Here is a 20,226-nt window from a genome sequence, read left to right as displayed (position 1 = left end):
CCCGCGTTGGGCTCTGTGCTGACGGCTCAGAGCCTGGAGCCCGTTTCAGATTCTGTGTCTCCCTCTCTCTGCCCCTCCCCTGTTCATGCTCTGTCTCTCCCTGTCTCAAAAATAAATAAACATTAAAAAAAATTAAAAAAAAAAAAAAAAAGAAAAGACCTGGCCCGCGAAAGCAGCAGAGAGCAGTAACGGGTTGGGTGGACGGGACAGGGCAGCCAGGGAGGGGGCGAGGAGGAGGCTATGAAGAGTCCCCGGGCTCCAGGAGCAAGGACAGCCTGCTGGGAGGGGACCGCTTCCATTTGGGGAACAGTGAGTTCAATGTGCCTGTTGGGCCCCAGGCTCTAGCTCCGGGCAGAGGCCTGGCCCGAGGTCCAGATTTGGGGACCATCGGCCAGGGTACTTGTGAAAGGGCGAAGGTCTGCCGGGACAGCAGGAGCCACGCCACGAGGGGAGAGGAGCCCAGGAGCAGCCCCCTCCACCCCCTCCGCCCTTCCTCTCCCCGGGGGGCACACCCGCAGTCTGCACGGGCCTCGGCTCCGCGGGCGCCTGCTAATGTTCTGTGGGCAGTCAGATCCCAGGCCACTTCCACCGGTCTGCCCCGCCACGGCGCCGGCCTGGTGCCTCGCACATAATAAGCACCCCGTGAATACTTGTAGCTTGATTTATCGATTGGAAGGAGACAGTTGGATGCAGAAGGTGACCTCATGTGTCAGGCCTCAAGGACGGGGGTCAGTTCTAAGTCACAGTTTCTACCTCCTGACCCTTGAAGGCAAACAACCGTGTCCATCTGCACACGAGTCCTTGACTCGGCGTATCAGCGGAGAGAAGAGAAACACAGGGTGACACATCTCTCCCGCTCCCAAATTCGATGTTCTCCAGAGAAATACAAATCCACACATTTAAATACAGGCCACCCACTTGCATCGAAAGGAGTGGATTCCAGGGTGACAGGTACAGTCTTTTCCCCAAATCTCTCTCGCGCAGACCCCCTGTCCTGCCACCGTCCTAACTCGGCACCTTTGTTCTGACGCCCTTGTCCCCTCGACGTCTGCACGCGGACTCGGGGCTCTGCTCTGCTCCACACAAACCCTCAGCTGGTTCGTAACACCAAGGGCCTCGTGATTTGTTTGTCCTCGGAATCTGGCTGCTGCCACACATCAGTCTGTCGGAGGTGGGGGATCTTTCCTCCAGTATGGTTTTAAAGCAGGAAAAATGATTTATTTATTGAGCATGCACTGCTGGCTTTGCAATTTGTGTGAGAGCAAGGCTTCGTCCTTGCCCTCCGAGAGCTCCTGGTGGGGACTGCCGATGGCCTGTCACAGACGAAATGTCACCCTTTTGTGAATTCACAGGACTTCAGAGCTCAAGGGGCCACCTGGGAGCTCACCTAAGGGGCACGAGGCTGTGCGGGACCGAGTGACAGACGAGGCGGCTTTTGGTCCCCAGCTGTGTGGTCTTTCCTGAGAGGCAAGTGAGAGCCCACACCGGGTTTCCCCCCCGGGAACCGGACAGCGGCCTCCCTTCGGAGCTGGCCAAGGTCCCAGCTCCTTTCCTGTCCCTGCGGCACTGGTGGCATTTCCACCCAGCTGAGTCACGGGGTTTTTTCCAGGTGGAGACGGTAATTACCAAACAGAGTTCCTTCGTGGCTCATGGAGGCGGCTCTGGGCTGCCAATTTAGGAACGAGCCTCTCTACATAGATACGTGTCCTCGAAGCCCATTTATAGAACACGCAGAGTCCTGGCCACTCTATGTGACACACGAGATGAGTTACAAACTACAAACATCGGGGGGAGGGGGGGCGGGGCTCAGTCGGTTGAGCGGCTGACTCTGGATTTCGGCTCAGGTCGTGATCCCAGGGTTGTGGGATCGAGCCCCACGTTGGGCTCTGCACTGAGTGTGGAGCCTGCTTGGGACTCTCTCCCTCTCTCTCTCTCTCTCTCTCTCTCTCTCTCTCTCTCTCTCTCCCTCTGCCCCTCTCCCCTGCTCACGCGCTCCCTCTCTAAACTAAAAACAGCAACAACAAAACAAACTACAGACGTATACTAAGAACGGTGGCCGCTCCTGTACCTGATGGACGGGCACCCTCAGTGCCCCCATCAGATGAGCATCTGTGCAAGACACACACCATGAACGAGACGCCAGCTCTTTCCTATGCAGGCGCTGGTCGTTGCTCGTAACAGCCCCGTGAGGCTGTGACGGTGATCCCGATTTTAAAGACGAAGGAACTCGACTTTTAGGGAGCTCGAGATACTTTCCTCCGTATCCTAAGGAGTTTACCATGCAGGAACGTCAAGAAAATATAAAACAAAGCCAGAAAGTCAAAGCTAACACACCATACATAAGCACGGAGAGTACTGAGTACTTAGAGAAACCTTCACTCAGTCACTCAACAAACGCTGGCTTTTGCGTGAGGTCATCCCCGCTCCTGGTTGGGTTCTTCCCGGAACTCCTGTGTCCCACACGCCTCTGGCGCTAATTTGCTGATGCCCTGGGTGAGTCACTTCCTTGCCAGGGCTCCGTTTGCCCCTCAGGGAGACCACACTGGCTGCCCACGCACACTGTTGACGAGGATGCTGGAGAAGGTGCCGGCTGTGGGGTGCGGGTTCCCAGGGGAGGGGGTGCAGGCCTTTCCCCCTGCAATTCATCTTTAGCCCTGGTGCTGGCAAACGCGTCCTGTTCCTGCTGCTGAAGTGTGTGCAATGCCTGTGTGTTGTCACATGCATTAATTATCCGGTGAAGGTTATAAACTAGCGCTTGCCTGGGCTGGGTAACTGTAAAGAAAAGGGCTTTATCACCGTCACGGCTAAATGCGATGGCATAAAGCTGGAGAGGATGGAAAGGAAAATAGCTCGAGCCAAAGAATAAATGACATTTCAGAAAAGGCAGAAGTGGATGCGAAGATCGCTTGCAATTTAAAGTCACAACACATCCGATGACATCATTGCTGGCATCTGGGTTATTTCGGGCTGGAAAGGGGCAGGTACACCCTGAGCCAGACAAGAGGCCCTGTGGCAGGGAGCAAAAGGTTTGATCCTGGGCAGTCTCTCAACCCTTCTGTGCCTCAGTTTTCTCATTCGTGAAATGGGACAATAATCACATTTAACTTGAAAGTGGTAGTAACAGAACATGAATTCATATGCCTGGCTTCTAACGGAGGCTCAAAAAATCATAGCTACATCATTAAGGGTCACAGCGGGGGAAGCAAAACGTGGGTACGGAATTAATAGGTGCTTAGAATTAATTTCACTTTCTTGGACTAACATGAAGCTCTGTTTTACATGTCCCCGTCTCGTTTGTTTCCGGACTCTGACTATGTCATCGCCTCGTGCAGCATGTAGACAGACCGTGTTCTGCTGGTAAATATACCAGGTTCCTGGGGTGGGGGAGAGCCCTGGTTGCTGGCGCTTGCCAGTTTCCATGGTGCACGCGTTCCCACCATAGCCGATTTCAAGCTGCCAACGTGATGTCACCGAATGCAGGTCAGGAAGAGATGTCAGCGGCTCCTCAGTTCCTTTCCGTGGATTTCTGCCGCAAGGACACAACAGACAAGAGCCCAGATGATGGCAGTTTGTGGTAGGGCCCTCAGGAAATGGTGAGTTTGGGGTACTTACTACCTTTGTTTTTGACGTAATTTCATTTTCATCGATGGCTGCGTTTGACCATCGGCTCGCACAATCCTAACACATCACCTCTGGCAGAGCATCTGGCGTTGAGTCTCGCGTTCAGTAAGCGCTCAATATGTGGTCATCTCTTCTCTCCAGCTCTGACGTTGTCTTGTTAACGATTCCCGCCTCAGTGGAAGTGAGAGTATGGAAAAGTCTAGAAAGGGAGGAGGAAACAGGTAGGCAGAAGAGAACGCAGGAGAAGCTAACGGAAGACGGAGCATTGGCTGGACCTGGAGGCTCTGGCCCTTCTGAGACGGGGAGTTTCTCCAGGAGGAATGAAAGTGTGGGTCCACGGGGCTGTCTTCTGTGGCTGTGCCAACCACGCCCCTCCCCGCAGACGAGGCTCCCAGCCAGTGGCCCGGACGACTCCTACCACCAGAGGAAATGGTGATTCCCCTCCTCCCCACTGGCAGAGCTCAGTCACGTGACACACACTGGCCCTCCGGATGCACCTGTCTGGGAGTGTGAATCTTGAGCAAGCGGTGGGGAGATAAGATCGCCGTAAGAGAGATTTCTGGTGGTGAACGGCAGAGTAGCACCGTCCTTCCCGGTCACTTCTCCTGCCTGGTTCCAGAAAGCCCCTGCCCCCTGCCCAATGTTTATCCTGCTTCTCTCGCTTCGCTTGGGCTCACTGAGCCCCCTGGTATGTTTTCGTGGCAGATTCTCTGGGTGACCTCCTCAATTTCTTTTTTTTTTTAGACTTGTAATTTGCTGGCTAAATGATATCATTTCTCAGCCTCCCTCCAAGCTGGTGTGGCCATGAGTGGGTCCCTCCAGGGGATGGATGCACAAGTATTGGGTGGGACTTCCAGGACAGGGTGCCATTTGGTCCTCCCTCCCTCTTCTTTCCTGTTGCTTGGCATGTGGAAGCAATGGCTGGAGTTCTAGCAGCCATTCTAGGCCATGGGATAACCTGAGAATGGAAGCCATAGACAGTGGAGCGGAAACAGAAAGCCTGGGCCTCTGATGAATTCAGGGGGTCTCCACATCAGCTCTCTTTCTCTTTTGTTTATGGGACAGAACAAGGTCTGTAGGTTACTGCTGTTGCGGCAGGGTCTCTGCTAAACACAGCTGAAACTATTCCTCCAAGCATGCCTTCCAGTAAAACTTCTTTGGCTGGCGACCACCAGTTTGTTTCTATTATGGTAGCTTCACAGCAGAGTCCTGACTCACGGCCCATTTGTCCTCCCTCCCACAATCTCAAACCCCACATTCTGGCCCCCAAAGCTTGTCTGCCTTGTCAGTGACCCAGCAGAGCCTGGTTCCTTCCCAAGGGACGGGTCCTCTTACACTCTGCCCATACTGTGCCTTCCCCAGGGATGTCCTTCCCTGACCTTGACTGCTTTTAAGATCCAGCACAAACACCACCTCTGTGACAGCATCGCTTGGATGGCTCTGAGTCATAATTACCTGTTTACCTGTCTGTTCCCAGCAGACCACAGCAACCTGGCGTTTAGCAAGCTGTGTGGTACGTCCCGGGGGCTCAGCACGAGTGGTCTGAAGGAGGGGACGGACATCACAGACATGGGAGGTGGGTCACAGCTTTATCACAAGACCCATCAACCTCTTCCCACACGCCTGCTGGCTACCTGGCTCTGTTCATGCAAGGAGGTTTCCGTGCGTCATCTGCGCTGATTTTCTGCAGCTCTGACCCATGCCAAACACGAGCCTGATTTTGAATGGATGATGTCAGGCGTGAAGGTATTTTGGATGTTAACAGCATCCCCGGGAACAACAAAATAAATAAAGTGGTAGTGGCTTATTATAGCCCGAAGTAAAAAAATAAATATCCACATGTTCTTACTGATATCAATGATTGAATAAATTAACAAATGGGGGAGAAGAGACAAATCTCCCAAGTTCTCCAAATAATTTATGCAGACCCTCTGCCTCCAAGGAGGGTGAGCGTAACTCCCTGCTCTTTAGGCGTGGGCTATACACACTGAGTTTCTTCCAAAGCGTGCAGCCTCGAAGGGAGGGTGAGAAGAGTAGCTCTCCAGGGAAGAAGGCTGACAGACCTCAGCCAGGTGGTCAAGGCCAGGACCAACAGTCCTACATCACGTTGATGGTATGAGCTCTGGATGTGAGGACAATGGCTCTCTACCTCTGCGGTCTTCCTCCCAGTAAATCACAGCCCCGTTCTAATCAGGAGAAAGACATCAGACAAATTCCAGTGGTGGCTCCTCCGAATAAATACCCACCCAGCACTTCTCAAAACTGTCCAAGTCAGCAAACACGAGGAAAGTCTGAGAAACGGTCATGGCCACAGCAGAGCCCCAGGAGACATGAACTAAAGGCAACGTGAAGTCCTGGATGGGGTCCTGGAAGAAGGAGGTGAGGTTAAAACAAAGGAGATCTGGGGCGCCTGGGTGGCTCGGTCGGTAAAGCGTCGGACTTCAGCTCAGGTCATGATCTCATGGTCCGTGAGTTCGAGTCCCGCGTCGGGCTCTGTGCTGACTGCTCAGAGCCTGGAGCCTGTTTTGGATTCTGTGTCTCCCTCTCTCTCTGCCCCTCCCCTGTTCGCGCTCTGCCTCTGTCTCAAAAATAAACGTTAAAAAAAATAAAAAAAATTAAAAATAAAAAAATAAAAATAAAAAAAAAAACAAAGGAGATCTGGGGGTGCCTGGGTGGCTCAGTCGGTTGAGTGACAAAATCAAGAATACTTGGTTTTGGCTCGTGATCTCACAGTTCATGAGCTTGAGCCCCGTGTCGGGCTCTGTGAGGAGTGCGGAGCCTGCTTGGGATTCTCTCTCTCCCCATCTCTCTGCCCCTCCCCCGCTTGCACACACACACACACACACACACACACACACACACACACTCTCTCTCTCTCTCTCTCTCTCTCTTTCCCTCCAAATATATAAACTTTTTAAAAAAATTTTAAAAAAACACACAAAGGAAAGCTGAATAAACTATGGACCTCAGTAGCAGGGCATCGGTATTGGTTAATTCATTGTAACAAATGTATCATGCCAATATAAGATGCTAATAATAATTTCAAAAATTGGGTGCAGGGTACGTGGGAACTCTATACGATTGTCTCCATTTTCCGTCAGTTTAAAACTGTTCTAAAAATTAAGTCCTACTAAAAAGAAAGATCATGTTCCCAAGACTTGGGGAGACAATAATAGTGTGTGGTATTCACTGATACTATCACGTGTCCATATGTCCCACGCTCGCCCTGGCTGACGTGGGGGAAGCCGGGACGGGGAGGGCGCAGCCCGGCCCGGGGAGCTGACAGAACGGCAGCCAGGTCAGTCCTGAATGTCCTCTGACGGGGAGCCACGTGCTCTCCTGTCGCCCCAGCCCGGCTCTGACCGCTGTTTCTCTCTGTGATGCTGCATTAGCGCTGGGACCCGGCCAACTGCCCGGGGAGGTGGGCACCCCGGGGCCCCAAGAAACGCGTGCAGGGGGAGAAGGGGGTCCTGGGACAAAGGAAGGGGAGGGGGGCGCATCTGGTAGTCTGGCTCTCCAACCCCACCCCTCCCTTCGCACCAGCACATGCTCTCTCTGCCCCGGTGTGTTTGGATGAGGCTGGGTCGGCCTCCTGGTGCCTGGCAGGCCAGGGGCCTGAGCCTGGCTGGCCAGAGCCAGGAGACTGTGGACACTCGGAAAACGGGAAGCGGCTCCCCAGGGGCTGTCGAGGGGACGGGATGGGGCCCCTTTGCCATCACAGGCGGAGACCTGTGTGAGACTGGACTCCGGCGAGCGTTCTCCGGAGATGGGCTCAGCCAGCCTGACTCGAGGTGCCGGGAGTCGAGTCCTTGTTTTTTTTGTTTTTTTTTTTTTAATAAAAAAGTACAATTCCGTGATTTTTAGGATTTTCAGAGTTAGCGCAGCCATCGCGGTGACCTTGGTCAGCGTGGCATTCAGAGTAATTACACGTGGCAGGTGGAGAGTATTTGGGGACACGTGGTTCCAGCGACCCTGCTGCCTGTGCGCACACGTGCAGAGGCTGTGCACGACATTCACGTGGAGAAGCACCCACGTGAACGGCGACGCCATGCCTCGTACTGGCGACTGCAAGAATACTGGCTACTAGGGGCACCTGGAGGGCTCCGTCGGTAAAGCCCGTGAGTTTTGATCTCGGGGTGGGGAGTTCGAGCCCCAGGTTGGGTGTAGAGATTACTTAAAAATAAAATCTAAAAAGAACAAAGAATACAAGAATGCATGTATTTGTCATACAAATGTGATGCGTTAATGACAACTTTAGGACATGACGTTAAAAACAGTTCAGGGGGGGCGCCTGGGTGGCTCAGTCGGTTAAGCATCCGACTTCGGCTCAGGTCACGATCTCGCGGTCCTTGAGTTCAAGCCCCGCGTCAGGCTCTGTGTGACCGCTCAGACCCTGGACCCTGTTTCGGATTCTGCGTCTCCCTCTCTCTCTGACCCTCCCCCGTTCATGCTCTGTCTCTCTCTGTCTCAAAAATAAATAAATGTTAAAAAAAGAATTTAAAAAAAATTAAAGAAAAAACAGTTCAGGGGCTCCCGGGTGGCTCAGTTGGTTAAGCGGCCGACTTCAGCTCAGGTCATGATCTCACAGTCCGTGAGTTCAAGCCCCGCGTCGGGCTCTGTGCTGACAGCTCAGAGACTGGAGCCTGTTTCAGATTCTGTGTCTCCCTCTCTCTGACCCTCCCCTGTTCATGCTCTGTCTCTCCCTGTCTCAAAAATAAATAAAACGTTAAAAAAAAATTAAAGAAAAAACAGTTCAGGGGCTCCCGGGTGGCTCAGTTGGTTGAGCGCCACATTCTGGCTCAAGTCATAATATTGTGGTTCAGGAGTTTGGGCCCCGCATCGGGCTCACGGCTGTCAGCGCAGAGCCTGTTTCAGATTCTCCATGTTCACCCCCCCCCCGCTCGTGCTCTCTCCCTCAAAAATAAAAACAAAATAAATAAACATTAGAAAATATTTGAGTCTTATTTAATTTGGATATAAAGTTTTGATCTTCATTAATTAACTTTCCATTCGGTTCAACATTTGAGATAGAGGTCCCACAACAAAGTGTTATATAAATATATGAAAATGTTATTAATTTTTTATTGTTTGCATTGCCTCTAACGTGTACTTTGGTGAAAGCACATTCAAATGTGTGACTTTGGATGCAGTCACATCTTATTTCTAACCTCCTTCCACCCTGTGCTGCTGATGGTGGTGCTAGTCTGTGCACCTGTTACTGGTCCACGGGGAGACAGGCCAGGGAATTAAGAGTCTAGAAACTTTCGCAGCAATTTGACGGCTGCTTTATGTCCTTTAAATCTAAAAACAACAAAATCAGGGCTTGTATTTTGTACGTCTCTGCCTTTTTAAAAATCCCATTTATTTCTGAAAGTTAATTTTTATTGCATTTTACCAAGGTATTAGTCCATGATGGAAGTGGACTAAACGTGGACTAAAAAGAGTAAGTCCGTCACTGCATGCAGTTGGGGAACCCTGCCCTCGGTCACCGAGAATTGCTACAAGCTAAGGTCGTGATGGACACAGAAGCTTTGAAATTGCAACTTGGGAGAGAAAAAACAAAGGTGAGAAGATGAGAGACACGGGAAACCTTCAAGGGCCGTCTGCTTACCCTGTAGACTCTGGAAAGCAGGCAGCCCTCTGTGCTGAGCATGATTCCCACAGAATTTGCAGGGAAGTGTGTGTGGGGCCCAGACCTGGGAGCTGTACCCCTGGGAGAGTCCCATCTGTGAGGTCCTGTGTCTACTGCTATGGGCACACAGCCCCCAGGGCTGAGCCTCTGGAAGGGCCCGGAAGAGGTTCAACTAATGCTCCCTGTATCAGAGACACCTGGGACGTCACGGTGGGGCAGGGAGCGGGGACATCTGTGTGAGCGGCTGGGGCTGGGGCACACCAACACCAGCTGAGGGTGTACCCACACCTGGGGTAAATCGTTCACATGTGTGTATTGTATTGTAGGCACCCCCGGGGGCACGACCCTTCCTCCCCACCCTCAGAGGTGTTGATAGTCCCACATTCCTACATCCCTACATTAAACTCCCATAGAAAGTGAAATCTCTTTCTTTCATCCTTTTTAGACGTTTATGTATTAACTTTTGAGACAGAGAGAGAACGCACACACATGCGTGTAGGTGCACAAGCGGGGTGGGGGGCAGAGAGAGGGGGAGACACAGAATCCGAAGCAGGCTCCAGGCTCTGAGCCGTCAGCACAGAGCTCCACTAGGGGCTCGAACTCACGGACTGTGAGATCGTGATCTGAGCCAAAGTCGGATGCTCAACCGACTAAGCCACCCAGGCACCCTGGAATGTGAAATTTCAAACATACAGTAAAACCTGCATAAACATCCTAGTCATCCTGTAAGTCCAGAATGTTCTCTCCTGGGCAAGGTACACGTGGTGGTTGTGGCCCACCTCACCTTGACTTTACCTACACATGTTAAGGGAGGGAATCTGGCTTCCGGTCCCACACACTGTTCCTCCTCTGCCCTGCTTCCCCTTTGAGCATCTTCCCTAGGGACACCCCATACCCCCCCCCCTTCCCTTCTACTCTTGCAGTCTGCCCCCTCCCTCTCCCGATTTTACAGGTGAGGAAGTGGAGGTCAGAGAGGTGGAGTGGCTGTCACGTGGGGGACTGGGGTTTGAACCAGGTCTGTTGGACTCCTCTCTCTGTTCTGCTGCTGTGTGTCCCTCCTCCTGACCGGTCTCCTGATCCTTAACACCTGAGGGCCAGCGGCACACCCGTGTCTCCCAGGGGCACATCTTACTGGATCTACAAGTGTCTACAAGTGACACCAGTCTCCTGGGTCCCACTTATTCTCATCCCAGTTTCTCCATGCGGACCAGCAGGCTGGTCAGTGCCATGATGTGGGCAATTACTTGGGCTTTAGTGTCTTCTTGGTGACATCAGCTTCTTACTGTGCCTCCTCCTTACTGCCTCTACCCCCAGCCTTAAAGTGTATTTCTGCTTCCACTCTGAGCAAGTCCCTGCTAGGGACAAGCCCTCACCAGACCAGGGAGGTGGGGGGTTGCTTTTCAAGGGGGAAGTGCTCCCAGGGTCCCTGAAGCTGCTTTGCCAATGCACAGGAAGCCCTTCCTGAATGCTTCTCACATAAGGTCAGTGCCTAGCCTGTCTGGCACATCGCAGGAAAGGGAGAAGCTACATGGTCTGTGCGTTTCGTTTTTTGTATGGGGTGTGAGTGCAGCAGGGGCTTCACAAAGCTGTGGCTTTGAGTTCCAGCCCCGCTGTCTGTCCCATTGCTTCCTTTCTCGTTATGGTTTTCACATCAGTAAAATGAGGGTGGTGTTAATCGTGTTCGTGATGCAGGATTGCTGTGAGGTTTGGAGACCGTGGACACAGCATCTGACCCACAGAGCCGAGTAAAATCAGCTTTTCCAGTGCTCATCCCAACAAGTGCCCTCCTCAATGTCCATCACCCATTTAGCCCATCCACCGCCCCCCCCCCATCAACCCTGTTTGTTCTCAGTATTTAAGAGTCTCTTATGGTTTGCCTCCCTCCCTCTCTGTAACTTTCTTTTTTTTCCCCTTCCCCTCCCCCATAGTCTTCTGTTAAGTTTCTCAAGATCCACGAATGAGTGAAAACCTATGGTATGTTTCTCTGCCTGACTTATTTCACTCAGCATAATACCCTCCAGTTCCATCCACGTTGCTACAAATGGCCAGATTTCATTCTTTTTCATTGCCAGGTAGTATTCCATCGTATATATAAACCACATCTTCTGTATCCATTCATCAGTTGATGGACATCTAGGCTCTTTCCATAATTTGGCTATTGTTGAAAGTACTGCTATAAACATTGGGGTACAATTGCCCCTATGCATCAGCACTCCTGTATCCCTTGGGTAAATTCCTAGCAGTGCTATTGCTGGGTCATAGGGTAGTTCTATTTTTAATAAAATCAGCTTTTGTTAACATTATACTCTGGGTGGTCTTTTGAACCCCCCCCCCCGCCATGACCATCAAGATTCATAGTGACCTGTACAGAAATGCTATTGCTAATCAATAACACTCATTGAGGGTCTATTATGCCAAGCGCTCTGCTGGCCATTTTACAAGAAGGGTTCATTTTCTCCCCACGACAACCTGACATATGGAGTTTTCTCTATAAACTCCACTGACAGATAAGGAATGATGTCATGTGGACAGCCCAGCATCAGATGCTGGCACACAGTTGAACTTGAACCTGGGTCTGCTCCATTGTTCTTGAACTCCTGAACCCGAGCTCTCAGGCGCCACAGAGTGTGCTCAGGGGGTAAGGAGGGTCTGCTGGGCTACCTGCTGCTCCTTTTCTGTCTACTTTTTCTCCTCTTTGTACCTGTTTGCACCCCCTTTTCCTTTTATTAAGTAGAAGAGTAATCAAGGCTGCCCTTCAAGAGCGTCAGTTTCAAGTGCTCCAGGGTAACCTTGAGGAAACCGAATGTATCAGTTACCTATGGCCGTGGGACTATGCCCAAGTCTAGAGGCTTAAAACCACAGGTATTTTATTTGCTCACGGTCCTCCGGTTGGCCAGGGTGGGCTGGGTGAGTCCACGGTTCTGCTGGCCTCTCTGGGTCTCCGGTGGCTGCAGCTGGCTGAATGCTTGACTAGAGCCGGGTGGTCGGCTTCCACATGGCCTCCTCCCTCCTTGCCAGACCCCCTGACTGGTTTAGAAGGTGAAAAGCAAGCCACACCACCTCCTGCAGCTTTGGCTCAGAAGTCACACAACATCACTTGTGACACATCTTGGTCAAGCAAGTCAGGAGATCCATCCAGAGTCAAGGAGGGAACGACCAGATTCTAGGTCTTGTTGGGAACAGTTGTCAACAAGTCGGTGGCCATTGTTAGTGTACCACATGAAGCCGCACCCCCCCCCCGCCCCGCTCTGCACCCCGCAAAGATATCCTTGCAAAGATATCCTTGCTGTAATCCACTGTGTCCCTCCACTCCCCTCCCTGACTCCCACTTTCTTCTACTTTTCGTTTTAAAGCTTATTTATTTTGAGAGAGAAAGGGGGAGAGGGGCAGAGAGAGATAGAGAGAGGGGGGAGGGGCATAGAGAGAGGGAGAGAAAGAATCTCAAGCAGGTTCTGCACTGTCAGCACAGAGCCTGATGCGGGGCCCGAACTCACAAACTGTGAGATCATAACCTAAGCTGAAACCAAAAGCCGGACACTTAACCAACTGAGCCACATAGGTGTCCTTTGTCTTGTACGTTTTAATTTTAAAAAATGTTTATTTTTGAGAGAGAGAGAAGGAGAGAGAGAGAGGGAGTGAGCGCAGGGGAGGGACAGAGAGAGGGAAACACAGAATCTGAAGCAGGCTCCAGGCTCTGAGCTGGCTCCACGGAGCCTGAGGCAGGGCTTCGAACCCATAAACTGTGAGACTATGACCTGAGTTGAAGTCCGATGCTTAACTGACCGAGCCGTCCAGGCGCCCCTCTTACACTTTTAATAACAGATTCTCACTTCCCGTCACCCAAAGCTGCAGTCACTTCACAAGTGTCTCATTATGTGCCAGGGACCCATAAGTGAACAAAGTCCTTGCTTTAATGAATCTAACGCTCTGGGACAGGGACATACAATTAAGAAGTAAACAACTACACAGTGTAGGGCTGTGGAGGACAATAGATGCTTTGGAGAACAACAGAGCTGAGTCAGGGGCCGTGTGTGTGTGTGTGTGTGTGTGTGTGTGTGTGTGTGTGTGTGTGTGTGAGGAACCATGGAGGGTAGTGGGTGGTTCCTATTATACACAGAGTGGTCAGTTGGCATCTAATGAGGTGACATGTAAGCCTGAGAAAGTGAGGGAGGAAGAAGTTCCAAGCAGAGGGAAGAGAATTCCAGGTGGACCAAACACTGGGTATAAAAGCCCTGGGGCTGACACACTTGCTTGCAATCTTTAATGTAGGTTAAAAAAAAAAAAAACCCACCAAAAAACCGCAATACATTTCATTAAAGAACAGTAAACATATTTAAATACAGTAAAGCTCTTTGTAAGCAAAACTGCTTTATTTCACCTGCTTCTGTTGTAACCAGAGTCAAATTGTTGCCGAGAGCAGAATGGGGGGTTACCTTTCTCAGCTTCAGGGAGTTCACCTTTAAAACGAATATGTGTCTAACTTGCCTCCTGGCTTGTGGTGAGGATCAAAGTGACACCGTAAAAATGAAAGTTGCTCTGCTTCTGGTTTCATTTCCTACCGCAAGGTTGTCACTTTTTTTTTTTTTAAAGAACACAAATCAGATATTACTTCCTGCTTAAAACCCTCCAAAGGCTCCCTGCTGCCTAAAGAATAAAGATGCCTTAAGAAGCCCCTGGAAGGCTGCATTTTTACCCCCGCCCAGGCTCCAGTCATTGGTAATCAGCTCCCCTTGGACATGGCTCTCTTCTCAGCTGCCCTCTGCCTGGTGACTCCCAAGTGCCGGGGGTCCTACTCCTCTTTCTCGAGGTTCAAGACCTAGGAGACCAGCGCCCAGGCCGCAGATCGGGGCTCAGCGGGCGCTTGAGTGGAGATCCAGTCTTGGCAGGGCCCAGCATTAGCGGTGATGCCAGTCAACACATCCCTGAGCCTCACTCACTTTGCCTCTGTGCAGAGGGGCCCAGGATACCCAACTCGTCTCGGTAGGCGCGCCCCGCGGGGGTGTGGGCCCTGGGGTCGGGCTGCAGGGCGGCCGGCGATGAAGGCCCTGCGGAGGGGCCGCGTCCGGGCCTTGCGGGCGGGCAGGGGGCAGAGGGCTTCCCCGAAGTCGGTCCTCTCCCCGCCCGCCCAGAGTGCTATGGGGGGGGGGACCCCGGCTCTGACGGCCTCCCGCCCCCGGCCGAGTCTCCCCCAACCCCCGCGGCCACGCCCGCGCGCAGCCCTGGCCGTCCCCAAGGCCCGGCGCGGCTCTCCGGCGCGATCTCGGGAACGGAGCCTCGTCGCGTGCTGGGCATGCGCGGGCCGCGGGACGCATGCCCGGTCCTCCCGGGAGGCGGAAGCTCGGCGCGGGGACGCGGCCGGGCGCGCGCAGTGGCGGGGTCGCGCGCCTCAGCCGGTCGCCGCGCACGCGCGGCCCGCGCCGACGCAGCACGGCCCCGAGGGCGCAAGCCCGCCGCCGCCGCCGCCGCCGCCGCCACCGCCGCTGCCGGGCCGGGACCGCTGTGCGCCCGCGGCGTGAGGCGTGGGAGGGAGCGCGGTCCCGGCGTTCGCGGCGCCGCCTGGCAGTCGTCTGCCCTCGCCTCCCGGCGCCCAGCGCCGCCCGAGTGAGTGCGGGGCCGGGGCGGGGGCCGGGGCGCGGGCCGGCGGGCGGGCCGACTCCCGGAGCTGGGGCTTGGCAGGGCCGCGGCCCGCGGGCGGAGGGCCGCGAGGGGCGAGCAGCCGGTCCGGGCGGCGGATGCGGCCGAGACGGGCCCCTCCCGCGCGCGGCTCGGAGGCCGGGGATGTGGGGAGGACGAGGGAGGGGCCCCGGGAGGACGACGCTGTGGGGAGGCTCGAGATGTGGGGCGGACGGGGGGTTCCGGGGGGCTCGGAGAGGCCAGAGACCGGGGAGGACGAGGGGGCGGGTTCTGGGAGGACGGCGATGGGTGGAGGACGGAGATGTGGGGAGGCCAGGAAACGTGGGGAGGCCGACGGGCTCGGGCAGGCCGGGGGGCTCTGGTAGACGGGGGGCGTTTGGGGGAACTGAGAAGGCCGGGGGGCTCGTGGAAGGTGGGAAGGGAGGTGCATTCGGGGGCCTCGGAGAGGCGGAGGGTCTGGAGGCCGGGGTTGGGGGGGGTGGTGGGCGGCTGGCGGAGGCCAGCCGCCGGGCTCCTTGGGAGCGGGCCGATTGCCTCAAAAACAAAAGGGGGGAGAGAGGAAGGAGGAGGAAGAAGGAAATCCTTGGGGACCCTGGGGGCATCACCCGGACCCGGAATGCAGACTCCCTGGCCCTCGGGCAGGGAAGGGCGGGCCTCGAACCCGGATCGCGGTCAGCTCCTTCCCCGCTGCTGGCGCTCAACTTGCCGAGGCCCTGTGGTTTTCTGGGCGATAGCCCTGGACCTCTTGATTCATTGTGCCTCCAAGTTTCCTCCTCTGCTCACCCCAGCCCCCAGCTCTGCTGCCGGGGTAGGTGGAAGAACGACTCGCTGTTTCTCCCTGGCTTCCTTTTCTTTCTCAGGAGGAGGCTGTGTGTGTGTGTGTGTGTGTGTGTGTGTGTGTGTGTGTGTGTGTGTGTGTGTGTGTGTGTGTGTGTGTGTGTGTGTGTGTGGTTCCTTGGTTTTATTAATTGCAGGATTTAGCTTAACGCACTAAGAGTAAAAAGAAATTTTTCTTGAGTCATTTCAACAGTGTCTCATTCTTGCATAGTTAGCCTGCAGCTGGGTTTTTGGCAGTGAGACTAAGATAATAGTAATATTGTAGTAATTATGGGAATTGGTTGAAATACGTTCAAGCTGAAGGCGGTGTAAGAGTTTGGAGATCTGTGCTTAAGACGACCGTGGTTGGGATTCTTAGGTAGAATGTAAACATTTTCGTGGTTGGAAAAATAGGCCGTCGCTATTTGAAATGAAATACCAGGGTCTCACCCCTAATATTTTATTTGTATAATGGGTAAAGAAAATAGTCTTGTCCTGCAAATGGCACAGCTGAGAACGCTGGTCGGTTGTTTGATCTCTGAAAATCTGAAAAGCATGGATGAAGTGATTGGAAGATACATGGTGAATTAGCATCCAACTTACTTTTGTTGAGGTACAGTCTAGGCAAGATTTTCAGGCAGCTGCACTTTCTAGATAACTTTTGACACCTCGCAATATTCAGACACATGAAACTTTTAAAGGAAGTTTGTGTCTCAGCGTCTTTAGAAGTATATTGTTTTATATTTGTGTCTGTCCTTGGAGGGGGAATACCACCCGAGCTACCAGTAGTCTTTTGAATACTTTTGTGGTATTAAATGTTGAAGAAGCAGCAAGATCAAGTAATTTAGGTGGTTATGAAATAATCCAATTCAATATTGAAAACCGGGAAAAGATTGTTTAAAATACATGACTGTCTTTAAAACATTCCAGTCAGTGGAAGACATTAGGATATGCAGTGAATAGAGAGACCTACACATTATTCAGAGGTGATGCATCAAAAAGCAAGTCCTTGGTTGGGGCGCCTGGGTGGCGGTGGCTCAGTCAGTTAAGTGTCTGACTTCAGCTCAGGTCACGATCTCACGGTTCGGTTCGTGTGTTCGAGCCCTTTGTTGGGCTTTGTGCTGACAGCTCAGAGCCCAGAGGCTGTTTCTGATTGTGTCTCCCTCTCTTTGCCCCTCCCCTGCTCACGCTCTGTTTCTCTCCGTCTCTCAACAATAAATAAATGTAAAAAAAAAAAAAAAAATTAAAAAAAAAAAAAAGCAAGTCCTTGGATAAATAAAGACATTGAATCCAAAACCTAGTATTTAAGGTTCGGGGCAAAGAATACTGGAGCAGAGGCCTAGAGGATGCATGACTTCAGCCTCTTTTCAGGCGGGCAGTGCACTGAAGGTGAATCGTGTCCGGTTAGGAGTGAGGTTCCGTGAGGGAAGCGGCAAAGCGGTGTCTGGGGAAGCTGGAAGTTGGGAACCGCAGTGAGTACTTTCTAACTAAAGTAGTTTCTCTAACACTCCATGCTCATTGTTGGAAATTACAGAACTGAATGCCCTAGTTCTTCAAATTGGGTTCTTCAGCAAGTCAGATAACTTTTCTCGCCAGGAAGTTGGAGAAGTTGTCTAAATAACAAAATTGTATTGTTAAAAATAGCCCCTTTAAAAAATGCGGATTTGGGGTGCCTGGGTGGCTCAGTCGGTTCAGCGTCCAACTTCGGCTCAGGTCATGATCTCGCAGTTTGTGAGTTCGAGCCCCGCGTCGGGCTCTGTGCTGACAGCTCGGAGCCTGGAGCCTGCTTCGCATTCTGTGTCTCTCTCTCTCTCTCTGCCCCTCCCCTGCTCACACTCTGTCTCTCTCAAGAATGAATAATTAAAAATTGTCTTAAAAGTAGCACAACAAAAGATGAGATTCAAAGTCTTAATTCAATATATAAATCTTGAACCTCTAAAATTAAACATTTTCAGTTTAGACAGTTTTAGCTAAAATCTTATTTTAAATCTCAATATAATTAAAAGTTCTATTATTTTTATCATTTGTGAATGAGGGATTTTTTTTGCTTGTAAATCAGTAAAGTTTAGTTTCTGTAGTAATTTACTTTGCCTTAAAGCTCTAGCTTAAGAACTTATTTTCATTACTGTATCTTCCCTTATTAAAATCCCTTAAATAGCAAAAAATTGCTATGTGGGTCTTTGAGAATTTTTACTGATGCCTATATAAATTATTTAAAATGCAAATTTTAAAAACTTGGGCAAAGTAAATGACCTTATTTGAGTCGATAGTAATAACTCCAGGAAGTTTGTGAATGCAGTAAGCACTCAAATATGAAGCTGCTTCTCTGTCCTTAGAGGGTCCTCGGTGGGACAGGATGAGGACAGTTCCAGGTCATCTTTGGCTGTACCTGTGTGTCACTGCCTCAGCCACCTACATTAAGAAGTTGTTTTTTTACTTCCCTTCTGTAAAGCATGTGTAGTAATGGATTATTTGAACCCTTGATGTCTTTTTCTCTGTACTAACATTTTGGCAAAGTTTTTTTTTTTTTTTTTTTTTTCCTTTTTCTTCCATGTCATGACTCCCAAAAGACAGCCTGGTGCAGGAGAAATGCAATTCCTGTCTGCCACTTTCTGGCATTAATTTGTAGGAATTGTGCCAAATCTTACCATTCAGAACTGCTTAAATGTGTTTCTGATTATAAAGTAGCAGAAGAAGCCTCTCTATTCCTATCTATAACAATTGTATTGTTTTTCCTTTTTTTTTTTTTGCTAGGCTCTGTGATGGAAATAAAATTCAGATAAGCATATGTAATTCAACTTTGTTTAGATGGAATTTTTAGCACATGTTGTTAATTATAGTCTGATTTGCGTAAGCACTAATGAAATGGTTTTTAGATGAAAGTATGAAATAAATATTTTCACCTGGTTGGCACTATTCCCACTTTTAAGCAATTGAAAGCCTTTGAGAAGAAAACTAGTAGTATCGTCACAAAGCTTACCTGTTTTCAGGATATGAAGGCATTCACTTATAAGCTTTGTATTTAAAATAATCCTGCCTGGATCTTACTGATATACATTGCCATTTACTGTTAACTCATTTTTCAGAACAAGAAAAGTGACAAAAGTCATCCATTTCAATATTAGCCCCTGACAGGAGAGGACATGTAATGTTGCTGGGCACCCGTGTGGGTACAGTGTGGTATTGTAGGGGTCACTACCCTTTTGCAGATGCATTAACTCTGGGAGATGGGACCTGAGCCGATTGCTTTTGTGCTGTGTCTCCTTTATTCCCCACAAGAGCCGTATGCTCATTCTACAGACGAAACTCTAAGTCTGGAGGCAGAGTAGCCTGCCGTGGGTCTCTTGGCCCACAGGTGGCAGATCCTGGCTGGTGAGGCCTGCTGGACTTTCTGTGCAGCCTCTGACTAGAGGAGCGCTGGTCTTACAGATCCCAGTCCAGCCTTCCGAAGTGGGAGCGAACAGTGTGCAAGGGCACAGGAAAGTTTAAGTAGTTACATTTCCTGTTTCAGTCTGACCCTTTCATATCGTGAAGTTATGATCCGGCCAACATAGTGTAGGTAAACGTTTTAATGAACATACCAACATTGTTTAATTATGTTAAATTAATTTAGAGTTTGTTAAATGAAAATGTGTAATGTATGGTTCAGTGATTGATGCTTCTTATTTGTTAAAGGATATGCTTTGGTAATTTCCACATTTATACAGTTTTTTCATCAGTGACTTTTTCGGGGGGTGTCAGTGACTTTTTCTGGAGGGGTTGTTTATGAATATGGTTTTGTGGGAAGCAAGGAGTAACGTAAGGGAAAAGTAAATGGCACGTTTCTCGTACAGGTTTAATCCCCTTGGAGTAAATCCTAGCATTTATAATCTCTAACACACTGGTGCTCTAGAAATGTTTCTGCAATGAATGTGCTCATTCTCACCGATTTAGAATTTTCCATCCTGCTTTTAAGAGTTGACTTACTCTGTACTCCTTTATTTGGGGCCAGTGGACTAAAACCAAGCTCAGAAGAATCTGGAAAGTTGTATCTTTGGGCTTTCTGTGCCTAGGATCTCCCTTCTGCCTCCATACTCTATCTTAAAAGTTCTGCCATTTGGTGCTTTCGATTCTGTGAGCGGTAGGTGCTTGTTGGGTCTACTTGTGACCAAAGCACCATGAGTTTGTCTTTGAGGGACCGAAGGCAGACTGGTGTGGTTTTGTACCTTCCGTATTTGTAGTGCCTTGTGTGTCTTCTAGAATTTAAGCCCCAAGAGGGCAGAAACTTTGTTTCCTGCACTATGGCATGCCCAACGTCCGGCACAATAATACTTGTTGAAGGAGAGAACCCAGGTGTACTAGTGATTGGAGAACTCGTACTGTGTCAGCTGTCCACTGTGTTGTTTGCCTTGGTAAAGAACCTTACCTAAGAACCAAGTAGGACTTGATACGAGGGGACATCGTGGATTATCCGTGTTTCTGCTTTTGTCTGCCTTATTTTAGATTATAGATATTATTAAACTTGAGCCAGGAGAAAGACAGTT

The 20,226-nt window shown here is 50.8% G+C and overlaps 1 protein-coding gene across 26 annotated transcripts in view; it reads left to right on the top strand.

Annotated features, from left to right (window-relative positions):
• The first annotated feature begins 13,921 nt into the window (after nt 1-13,921).
• Nucleotides 13,922-20,226, top strand: part of PTK2 (protein tyrosine kinase 2) — a 258,384-nt gene continuing 252,079 nt past the window's right edge. For 11 of the 26 annotated variants that reach the window (XM_023248631.2, XM_023248622.2, XM_023248632.2 and 8 more), the window contains exon 1: nt 14,668-14,854. The gene's annotated coding sequence lies outside the window, so the exon portion shown is untranslated. Of the gene's footprint in view, nt 14,234-14,667; nt 14,855-17,074; nt 17,176-20,226 lie in introns of those variants that run through there. The other 15 variants (XM_045049563.1, XM_045049559.1, XM_023248623.2 and 12 more) reach the window with 4 other exon arrangements.

The sequence above is a fragment of the Felis catus genome, chromosome F2 (assembly GCF_018350175.1).
Source record: "Felis catus isolate Fca126 chromosome F2, F.catus_Fca126_mat1.0, whole genome shotgun sequence".
In the NCBI taxonomy this organism is placed as follows: Eukaryota; Metazoa; Chordata; class Mammalia; order Carnivora; family Felidae; genus Felis; species Felis catus.
This window is presented reverse-complemented; position numbering and strand designations above follow the sequence as displayed.